This window comes from Triticum urartu, chromosome 2A (genome assembly GCF_056163025.1).
Source record: "Triticum urartu cultivar PI428250 chromosome 2A, HENAU_Tu73, whole genome shotgun sequence".
Lineage (NCBI taxonomy): Eukaryota > Viridiplantae > Streptophyta > Magnoliopsida > Poales > Poaceae > Triticum > Triticum urartu.
In genome coordinates, this window is record NC_141874.1 from 168029814 (window position 1) to 168041539 (window position 11726).

Consider the following 11726-nt stretch of genomic DNA (forward strand, 5'->3'; position numbering starts at 1 on the left):
GGCTGCTGGCAGCCCTTGGATCTGAGATCAAACGGTCGCATGCTAAGTTGCTGAAAATTTGCAGAATAACCCTCCAGGATAGGATATTCACCCATCACGCCATGCAACCATTCGATCTCAGATCCAAGGGCTCTCGGAAGCCCGTATCATGGGAGAATGGAAAGCCACTACCCTGCCGTTCGCACGCTGGCAGTTCGCTCGTACTCGTCCCCGCACGTCCTTCAATACTATGACGGTTCGCTCCTAGTCATCCCGTCCATTCACATTACGGCAGTTCCACTAATCCTAACCCTCCTCCCAAATCCATGGCGTCCCAAATCTCCACGATCGGCGGTGAGTACAAGGTTAGAACCATCACCGGCGATGAGTTCGATGTCATCTACACCCGTTCTTCCGCGACGGTGAAAGGATGCCTTTCTCGCTTCAGACGCATGTTCAAAAATTCAGATGATGAGTGGGTTGCTGGGCTAGATGTTGAGTACACCACAGTCTTGGGACCAGAGAAGGATCTAAAGGACGAAGAGAGGAAGAAGCCCGCCGTGATCCAGGTTTGCGTACATAACGTTTGCTTGGTCTACCACATATGCCATGCCGATGTTGAGTGCCAGGATTTTAAGAACTTCCTCAAGGACAAAACAATGAAATTCGTTACTGTAGACTTTAAGAACGACAGGGATGTCCTGTGTCGGATAGGTCTCGTTGTAGGCAACCCCTTCGACCTCCAAAAGAATCGGCAGGTGTCCTCTCGCCAGCCTTCAATGCTGACCCTGGCAGGAGCCATGGTTCATCCTTTGTACGGTAAACTGGAGAAACCTCCATACACATTTCATCGTCATGCATGGCAGCGGAATGTACTAGATATAGACCACATCCACTACGCTGCAATGGATGGCTACCTTTGCTTCAATATCTACAAGGGTTGGATGAAGAGCAACAGCCAAGTGTGCGGTTCAAGCAAAGAAGTATCGGCCAAGAGGAAGAGGGACAAGGACGAAGTCGAGGACGTGGACGAGGACTCCGAGTAAGGTGGCAGTGTCGTTGCTCATGGTGGTTCTAATGCAGTGTCTACCGGAATAGTTGCAAAGTTTAGTTTCAAGTGTGCTTAATTTAATTTGAGGGGTGTGTTGTGCCAAGCCCCCAACAGAACTATGTTATGTTTCTTCTCGTTACTTTAATTCTTCAGTACGTACATACTAGTATTTCTTACATTTCATCTTTTAGTTGGTATAGTACTACCACTTGTTTCTTCGCATTATATACGTACAATATATATGGCCAACATCATATAGCCAGCAGTCTAGTTGTCAAAGAATTTCAGGGTGCTTAGTTTTTTCAAAGAATTCCAGGATGCTTAGAGGGTGCTTGGATCCAAGGGACTTATTTTAGTCTGACTAAAAATAGTCTCTTTAAGAGGCTAAAGTTCCAAGCACCCCTGACTAAAGAGGGGCTAAAACTAGTCTTGAGACTAAATTTTTTTAGTCAAGGGTACCCCTACTAAAATGTGAATTAGTCCCCTCTCTACTCATTTAACTCCTCTCCTTTAACACATGCGAGTTCTGGATTGGAGGGTTTGGAGGATAATAAATGCTCATTAACTTGATTTTAGCCTTTTCAGTATTTGGATCCAAGCATGGGTGAGGCTAGCATGTTTTAGTCCCACTACTTTTAGTCATGAGACTAAAATGTATCCAAGCACCCTTTTAGTTTTATTTGAGGGGTGGGTTGTGCTGGACACCATTATTGTGACTAGCCTTTTTAATAGTACTATATACATAATTTGGCGACGAGCGCTCTCTATATGTACCACCTTTTTTTTAATTTCAAGTTTTGCTCCATGGCGCAATCCATCGATACTACTGTTGTACAAAAGTATACATTTTTAAAAGGCTAGAGGGCAGGGCAGTCTAGCTTGGCCGGTTTCATGAGAGGCGAGGGTCTTTGTGATTTGACGGCTCATTACTGCTGGAAGGCGGGACCTTGTGATTTGACTGCTCGTATAAATGCGCCGACGACCTGATCGAGGAGGAGCAAAGAACCGTGCGGTATACTCAAGTTTTCCACTGGAGTAGTACTGCGACGGAGGAGCACGAAACACGGCAGCCTAGTGCCATATGGCGATAAAAAATAATCTAATTTTCTAGTCATCTCATTGTTAGCATTGTTCTATTCATTCCCTAAAAAAACCATTGTTCTATTCATGCCTCGCAGAGAACGTGACACGTGTGGCGAAACACCCAAAGCAAAAGATGAAACATAGGAGCAAAAGAAGAAGGAATATTATCACCCCAAATGATCTAATTCGCCGCGGAGTCGTAACTGCTTCTTCATCGCCTCCACGACCTCCATCTCCTTGCGCGTCTCCTCCGCCATCTTCTTCATTCTGTCCATGACGCGGGATTTCTCGACGCGAGCCTTTATCTTCTGTTCCACGGCCGCATTATGTACCTTGACAGTAGCCGGGTGCTCGATGCGGAGCTTCGCCAACTCCTCCTTCTGTTCCATGACGAGGGCCTGCAACATCTTCATCGAGGAACTACTATTCTCATGTAGCTTCTTCCGGCCGGCGTTCTTCTCCTTCAACAGGTCGATCTCGTGGCAGAGCTTCGCCTTGTCCTCCTGAAGTCACAGGATTTTGCCGGTCGCTTTCTTCTCCGAGGCAATGCTCTTCTTCAGCAGCATCACCAAGCCGGCGGTCAACTCCCCCTACTGATTGAGCTCAGCGGGCATGTCGTCGAGGCTCTCCTTCAGCAACTCCATCAAGCCTTGTATGAACTCCTTCTGCTTATTGAGGTGCTTATTGAGCTGATCGGGCATGCCGTCGAGGGATAACGACTCCAGCTCCGACGGCTCGGCATGTTCGCCTCCGCGGCTAGGGCGCTCATGGGAGCCATCGCCTGCCCGTGAGAGATCTTTCGAGGTCTCTGCGTGGCGGCGAGCCCTCTCTTTTTTCCACAGCCTTGGTTGCCGCTCCCTTGTTATGAGTAGTTCTCGACCTAGAGCTCTGCTCACCAGCCATGGCAATGACGGACGAAGAAGAAGCACTTATGAGGAGGACAGGTAGAGTAATTTTCGGTTAGGTAGTTCCCCTTTTTGTAACCTAAGTACTAGCACTAGTACTAATACCTGCATAGTGGGAATACATTCAGGTTTGGTACGTACTAGTAGGTGTGAGCAGGCTTTCGAATGTGATGGGAACAAGGTAAAGATTAATTGATGGTTTTGGTTTCGAGGCCCGAAACGGCTCCCGATGAGTTTAGCGGAACATAAATTTCAAGTACTACACTGCTCAAATGCGTAAATATTATGTTACTGTCAAAAATTGGCACAAAATATGAAGGAGACCAATGGAAGTACTACTAGCAACCCATGATTTAACTACTCACATGCGCGCAGTGGAGTAATAATGTCTTTCTTCCACCCTCACGTCCACTCAATTTGCATGCGCTATATTAATTGACCATCAATGAAGTGAACGACTTTACACGCGTCAAATTATCACATGGGGTGGATCTTGGTACAAAATTGTGTCCGCCCGTGTACCCGCGTGTGCGTGCAAGGGAATGAGTGTGTGCGTGGCGTGCGTGCACATCTTCGCTTCATGCATGTACCGCCAGTATGGCTCAGGGAGGATGAGTACATTCTTCTGGAACCAGCAGCACGTCACTGTGATCAATCCACGCAAGGAGGTTGTGACAACGCCTCCACATGTGCCACGTGGCTTCATGAACTGTAAGAGAGACACTGTGTAGCATGCCATTGGTATTCTAATTTACGTGTTTTGCACATACTCGAAGTACTAGTAAGGTACACGTGCATTGCACGCATCAGATTTTGCAACCAAATTATGAATAAATACCACACTATAGCATGTAAGCTCTGAGTCATATATGCCTGATGTAGCCCTTCGTTTAATTCTTATAGTTCATATCATTCAAAATCAATTACTTTTTATAAAAAAGCTAAGAACGCGGGAATAGGAAAAACATGGGATTATAGTGGAATGTCGTCTTGAATCCTACAGGATTGTACGAGTGTTTGATTGTGCATAGAAAAACGCAGAATTCTTTCAAAGAGGTTTGAGTGGATGGGATGTTTCCTATCTAGTGCAAATGAATCATATGGAAAAATTCCTATGGTTTACAATCCTACGAATCAAACAACCAAGATAGGAAAAATTCCTAATAATTAGAATCCTCCAAAATTCCTTTGAGAATCCTTTGAATCAAAGAAGCCCTTAATCTATTTTATGATTCATGGAATTGTGTGTTGTAAAGCATAAAGTAAAAACAAATAATGGCAATTCAACTAGAAAAAAAGTTTGGGCAGGTATGATACGGAAGATTCTAGAACAAAAGAGAACCACTATTGTTTTGAGGTTTGTGCATTATGCTTAAGTTCAACCATGGAGTCTGCTAGATTGTACATGTGTCAAAATCCGGTGGGGGGCTAGAAGATGGTGCGAGGGGCCGAGTGGAGGGAGACTATGAAGGAATGCACAAGTGCGAGATTGATATTTAGAGAGAGGGGGCGAACACGTGCGCTGTTGCGCGCAGTGGCGGAGCCATGAAAAATAAATGAGCTAGGGGGCCAAGCATTGCTAATCCTTTACGAGGAGGGTCAATTCATGAACTTAAACTGTTTTAGCAGCAATTGTCTAATGATCACATTCATATTAGCCTTGATATATAGTGATGTTACGGGGGAGGGGGCAGGGCCCTTACTGCCCCCTGTCTTCGCCATTGTGCACTTGTCTAAGAGATGAAGCGGAAGGCATGGATGATGAGATGGGGATGTCGGATATATAATTAATGTGGGTGTATTAGCTATATATGTTAATCCTATATAAAGAGGTATAGATTGATCAATGTGGACGTGGGAAAGAGGGTGAGACCTCACTGGATATATCGATTGATCAGTTTGTGTGGAAAACTATGAAAGTCCTAGCTATATACACACATACATAGAGGAACATCGATCGTTGCGCATGCACGCGTGAGAGATAAAGAATGCCCGATATGATGGAGAGGGGGATGTGTGTGGGTGTGTGCCTTCATGGGAGACCGACCTGAAGAAAAAGATTGCATGCGTGCGATGGATAATGCGGACTGGTAGTGTGTGTGCATGCATGCACGCTAGTGGTACAATTATAAAGAGAAGACTACTGTGTGGGTGTAAAAGAATAGGTGAGGTCATAATCAATGTAAAGTTGAATTCAAATATTTGAATAAGAGATCTTGATGTTTGAAACCCATGCATGCATGAATATAACGGAGATCTGCACGGTGTGGTTTGGAAATGAGCATGTTGTAATGTATACACATTGAACAAGGTCAGACTGATTTGAATTTGAGATACCGATGGCAGACATCATTTGGCCACGTCCCATCCGTGCATGGACACACTATTCTAATTGGAGATGATGGGCGGCTTTCGCATCACATATCTATATCTATACCCCTATATATATTATATATTATATTTTTATATTGTGTGCGGGTAACTTTAACTTTGAAAGATGGTCATTTGATGAGGCGAATCCAATGGTCCAAAGATGGAAAATTTGAGCACTACTGGCCATTGGATATCATCTAGATTCCACCAGATTTCGCCACATGTATAATCTAGAAGACTCCATGGTTGAACTTAAGCATAATGCACAAACATCAAAACACAAGCACTTCTTATTTGTTCCAGAATCTTCCGTATCAGAATTTCCCAAATGTTTTTCTACATGATTTGCCATTATTTGTTTTTACTTTATGTCTTACGACGCACAATTCCATGAATCTTAAAATAGATTAGCTTTCTTATAAAAACTAGATTTTTTTGAGGAAGTCTTATAAAAACTAGATGATTTTGAATGAAATGAACTATAAGAATTAAACGAATATCTACATCATGCATATATGACTCAAAGCTTGCATGCTATAATGTGGTATTTATTCATAATTTGGTTGCCAAATCTCATGCGTGCAATGCACGTGTTGTTGGGGAACGTTGCAGAAAACAAAAAAATTTCCTACGTTTTCACCAAGATCCATCTATGATTTCATCTAGCAACGAGTGATCGGATGCATCTACATACCTTTGTAGATCGTGAGCGGAAGCGTTCAAAGAACGGGGATGAAGGAGTCGTACTCGTCGTGATCCAAATCACCGGAGATCCTAGCGCCGAACGGACGGCACCTCCGCGTTCAACACACGTACGGTCAGCATGACGTCTCCTCCTTCTTGACCCAGCAAGGGGAAGGAGAGGTTGATGAAGATCCAGCAGCACGACGGCGTGGTGGTGGATGCAGCAGTCACCGCAGAAGGGCTTCACCGAGCTTCTGCGAGAGGGAGAGGTGTAGCAGGGGAGAGGGAGGCGCCAAGGCTTCAGGGTGCGGCTGCCCTCCCTCCGCCCCCCTTTATATAGGCCCCCTAGGGGGGTGCGCCGGCCCTAGGAGATGGGATCTCCTAGGGGGGGCGGCGGCCAAGGGGGTGGAGTGCCCCCCAAGGCAAGTGGAGGCGCCCCCTCGCCTAGGGTTCCCAACCCTAGGCGCATGGGGGGCCCAAAGGGAGGGGGGCGCACCAGCCCACTATGGGCTGGTTCCCTCTCCACTTCAGCCCATGGGGCCCTCCGGGATGGGTGGCCCCACCCGGTGGACCCCCGGGACCCTTCCGGTGATCCCGGTACAATACCGTTGACCCCCGAAACTCTCCTGATGGCCGAAACTGCACTTCCTATATATAATTCTTCACCTCCGGACCATTTCGGAACTCCTCGTGACATCCGGGATCTCATCCGGGACTCCGAACAACTTTCGGGTTACTGCATACTCATATCTCTACAACCCTAGCGTCACCGAACCTTAAGTGTGTAGACCCTACGGGTTCGGGAGACATGTAGACATGACCGAGACGACTCTCCGGTCAATAACCAACAGTGGGATCTGGATACCCATGTTGGCTCCCACATGCTCCTCGATGATCTCATCGGATGAACCACGATGTCGAGGATTCAAGCAACCCCGTATACAATTCCCTTTGTCAATCGGTACGTTACTTGCCCGAGATTCGATCGTCGGTATCCCAATACCTCGTTCAATCTCGTTACCGGCAAGTCACTTTACTCGTACCGTAATGCATGATCCCATGACCAGACACTTGGTCACTTTGAGCTCATTATGATGATGCATTACCGAGTGGGCCCAGAGATACCTCTCCATCATATGGAGTGACAAATCCCAGTCTTGATCCGTGTCAACCCAACAGACACTTTCGGAGATACCCGTAGTATACCTTTATAGTCACCCAGTTACGTTGTGACGTTTGGTACACCCAAAGCACTCCTACGGTATCCGGGAGTTACACGATCTCATGGTCTAAGGAAAAGATACTTGACATTGGAAAAACTCTAGCAAACGAACTATATGATCTTGTGCTATGTTTAGGATTGGGTCTTGTCCATCACATCATTCTCCTAATGATGTGATCTCGTTATCAATGACATCCAATGTCCATAGTCAGGAAACCATGACTATCCGTTGATCAACGAGCTAGTCAACTAGAGGCTTACTAGGGACATGTTGGTGTCTATGCATTCACACATGTATTACGATTTCCGGATAACACAATTATAGCATGAATAAAAGACAATTATCATGAACAAGGAAATATAATAATAATCCTTTTATTATTGCCTCTAGGGCATATTTCCAACAGTCTCCCACTTGCACTAGAGTCAATAATCTAGTTACATTGTGATGAATCGAACACCCATAGAGTTCTGGTGTTGATCATGTTTTGCCCTAGGGAGAGGTTTAGTCAACGGATCTGCTACATTCAGGTCCGTATGTACTTTATAAATCTCTATGTCTCTATTTTGAACATTTTCACGAATGGAGTTGAAGCGACGCTTGATATGCCTGGTCTTCTTGTGAAACCTGGGCTCCTTGGCAAGTGCAATAGCTCCAGTGTTGTCACAGAAGAGTTTGATCGGCCCCGACACATTGGGTATGACTCCTAGGTCGGTGATGAACTCCTTCACCCAAATTGCTTCATGCGCTGCCTCCGAGGCTGCCATGTACTCCGCTTCACATGTAGATCCCGCCACGACGCTCTGCTTGCAGCTGCACCAGCTTACTGCTCCACCATTCAACATATACACATATCCGGTTTGTGACTTAGAGTCATCCAGATCTGTGTCGAAGCTAGCGTCGACGTAACCCTTTACGACGAGCTCTTTGTCACCTCCATAAACGAGAAACATGTCCTTAGTCCTTTTCAGGTACTTCAGGATATTCTTGACCACTGTCCAGTGTTCCTTGCCGGGATTACTTTGGTACCTTCCTACCAAACTTACAGCAAGGTTTACATCAGGCCTGGTACACAACATGGCATACATAATAGACCCTATGGCTGAGGCATGGGGGATGACACTCATCTCTTCTATATCTTCTACCATGGTCGGACATTGAGCTGAGCTCAATTTCACACCTTGCAACACAGGCAAGAACCCCTTCTTAGACTGATCCATATTGAACTTCTTCAATATCTTATCAAGGTATGTGCTTTGTGAAAGACCTATGAGGCATCTTGATCTATCTCTATAGATCTTGATGCCTAATATATAAGCAACTTCTCCAAGGTCCTTCATTGAAAAACTTTTATTCAAGTAGGCCTTAATGCTGTCCAAAAGTTCTATATCATTTCCCATCAAAAGTATGTCATCTACATATAATATGAGAAATGCTACAGAGCTCCCACTCACTTTCTTGTAAACGCAGGCTTCTCCATAAGTCTGCATAAACCCAAACACTTTGATCATCTCATCAAAGCGAATGTTCCAACTCCGAGATGCTTGCACCAGCCCATAAATCGAGCGTTGGAGCTTGCACACCTTGTCAGCATTCTTAGGATCGACAAAACCTTCCGGCTGCATCATATACAATTCTTCCTTAAGGAAACCATTAAGGAATGCCATTTTGATGTCCATTTGCCATATCTCATAATCATAGAATGCGGCAATTGCTAACATGATTCGGACGGACTTCAGCTTCGCTACGGGTGAGAAAGTCTCATCATAGTCAACCCCTTGAACTTGTCGATAACCCTTAGCGACAAGCCGAGCTTTATAGATGGTCACATTACCATCCGCGTCTGTCTTCTTCTTAAAGATCCATTTATTTTCTATGGCTCGCCGGTCATCGGGCAAGTCAGTCAAACTCCATACTTCGTTTTAATACATGGATCCTATCTCGGATTTCATGGCTTCCAGCCATTTGTCGGAATCCGGGCCCGCCATCGCTTCTTCATAGTTCGAAGGTTCACCGTTGTCTAACAACATGATTTCCAAGATAGGGTTGCCGTACCACTCTGGTGCGGAACGTGTCCTTGTGGACCTTCGAAGTTCAGTAGGAGCTTGATCAGAAGTGTCTTGATCATCATCATTAACTTCCTCTCTAATTGGTGCAGGCACCACAGGAACATTTTCCTGAGCTGCGCTACTCTCTGCTTCAAGAGGCAGTACTTCATCAAGCTCTACTTTCCTCCCACTTACTTCTTTCAAGAGAAACTCCTTCTCTAGAAAGGATCCATTCTTGGCAACAAAGATCTCGCCTTCGGATCTGAGGTAGAAGGTATACCCAATAGTTTCTTTAGGGTATCCTATGAAGACGCATTTTTCCGACTTGGGTTCAAGCTTTTCAGGTTGAAGTTTCTTAACATAAGCATCACATCCCCAAACTTTTAGAAATGACAACTTAGGTTTCTTCCCAAACCACAATTCATACGGTGTCGTCTCAACGGATTTCGATGGTGCCCTATTTAAAGTGAATACGGCAGTCTCTAAAGCATAGCCCCAAAATGATAGCGGTAAATCGGTAAGAGACATCATAGATCGCACCTGTCGGTGTCAAAACCGGCGGATCTCGGGTAGGGGGTCCCGAACTGTGCGTCTAGGCCGGATGGTAACAGGAGGTAGGGAACACGATGTTTTACCCAGGTTCGGGCCCTCTTGATGGAGGTAAAACCCTACGTCCTGCTTGATTAATATTGATGATATGGGTAGTACAAGAGTAGATCTACCACGAGATCAAGGAGGCTAAACCCTAGAAGCTAGCCTATGGTATGATTGTTGTGTATGGAGTTGATTGCCTACGGACTACAACCCTCCGGTTTATATAGACACCGGATAGGGTTAGGGTTACACAGAGTCAGTTACAATGGTAGGAGATCTTGAATATCCGCATCGCCAAGCTTGCCTTCCAAGCCAAGGAAAGTCCCATCCGGACACGGGACGAAGTCTTCAATCTTGTATCTTCATAGTCCAGGAGTCCGGCTGAAGGTATAATCCGGCTACCCGAACACCCCCTAATCCAGGACTCCTCAGTAGCCCCTGAACCAGGCTTCAATGACGACGAGTCCGGCGCGCAAATTATCTTCGGCATTGCAAGGCGGGTTCCTCCTCCAAGTCCTTCATAGAAGATTGTAAACACCAAGAGTAGTGTCCGGCTCTGCAAAATAAGCTTCCACATATTGCCATAGAGAGAATAATATTAACACAAATCAATTCTGATGACGTATTCCACAGCGCGTCATCACACTACAGCCAAGTCCTTTACTGTTTTTATTTTTCCACCTCAGCATGTTTTGCGAGGCGGTTTCCTTGGCACGTCTTGTCAAAGCAGAGATCGTGTACCCCCTTTACGGGATTCTCATCAATACGGACGTGGGTAATCCAATCGCGCCACTTATCACGGCACTTGGGAGGCAAGCGAGTTTTACCAGGCAAGTGGGGACGCACAACCGCATCCGCCCATATAAGGGGATAAGGATCCACCTTTTTACCTACGCCTTCTTCCTCCTTTGCCTATCCATCTCCTACGCACTCGAGCTCCAGCGCCCAAGCCCGCACTTCCCACCTCAACCTTCTCCAGCAATGTCTGGAGCGGGAGGCAAGTGGATGGTCTCCTACGTCATGGAGGGCCATGTAAAAAAGCTAAGGAAGGCCGGATACTTGTCCAAAGACATCGCGCACCGACTTCCCGAGGAGGGGCAGCTTCTCCCCACCCCAAGGCCCCATGAGAGGGTAGTATTCCTTCCCCACTTCCTCCGCGGACTGGGTTTTCCACTCCACCCATTTGTCTGGGGGCTCATGTTTTACTATGGCCTGGATTTCCACGATCTGGCCCCGAACTTCGTCCTCAACATCTCGGCGTTTATCGTCGTGTGCGAGGCTTTCCTCTGCATCCGCCCCCATTTCGGCCTCTGGCTCAAGACCTTCAACGTCAAGCCCAAGGTGGTGTGCGGTAGCCAGGCGGAGTGCGGAGGCGCCATGGCGGGCAAGATGGCCAACGTCCTATGGCTCAAGGGCTCCTTCGTGGAGACCCTGAAGGGGTGTCAATCATGGTGGTTTTACATCACCGAGCCGCGCGATCCGAAATGGATCGCAGCCCCCGAGTTCCGATCCAGACCCCCCATGCGGCTTATGTCCTGGAAAGAGACGGGCCTGTCATGGGGTGACGAAAAAGAGGTGACCGGACTGCAGACATGCATCCAGTCCCTGGTGAGCAAGCCGATCAAGCTCGTCAATGTAGTCCAGGTTATGCTTGTCCGCCGGATCCTCCCGTGTCAACAACGGGACTTTAATCTGTGGGAGTTCGACCCGGCGCAGCACCAAACCCTTAACAGGCTCTTCGACACGACGTATGAAGACGTCTGGAAGGTGCTAACCAAAGGCGCCA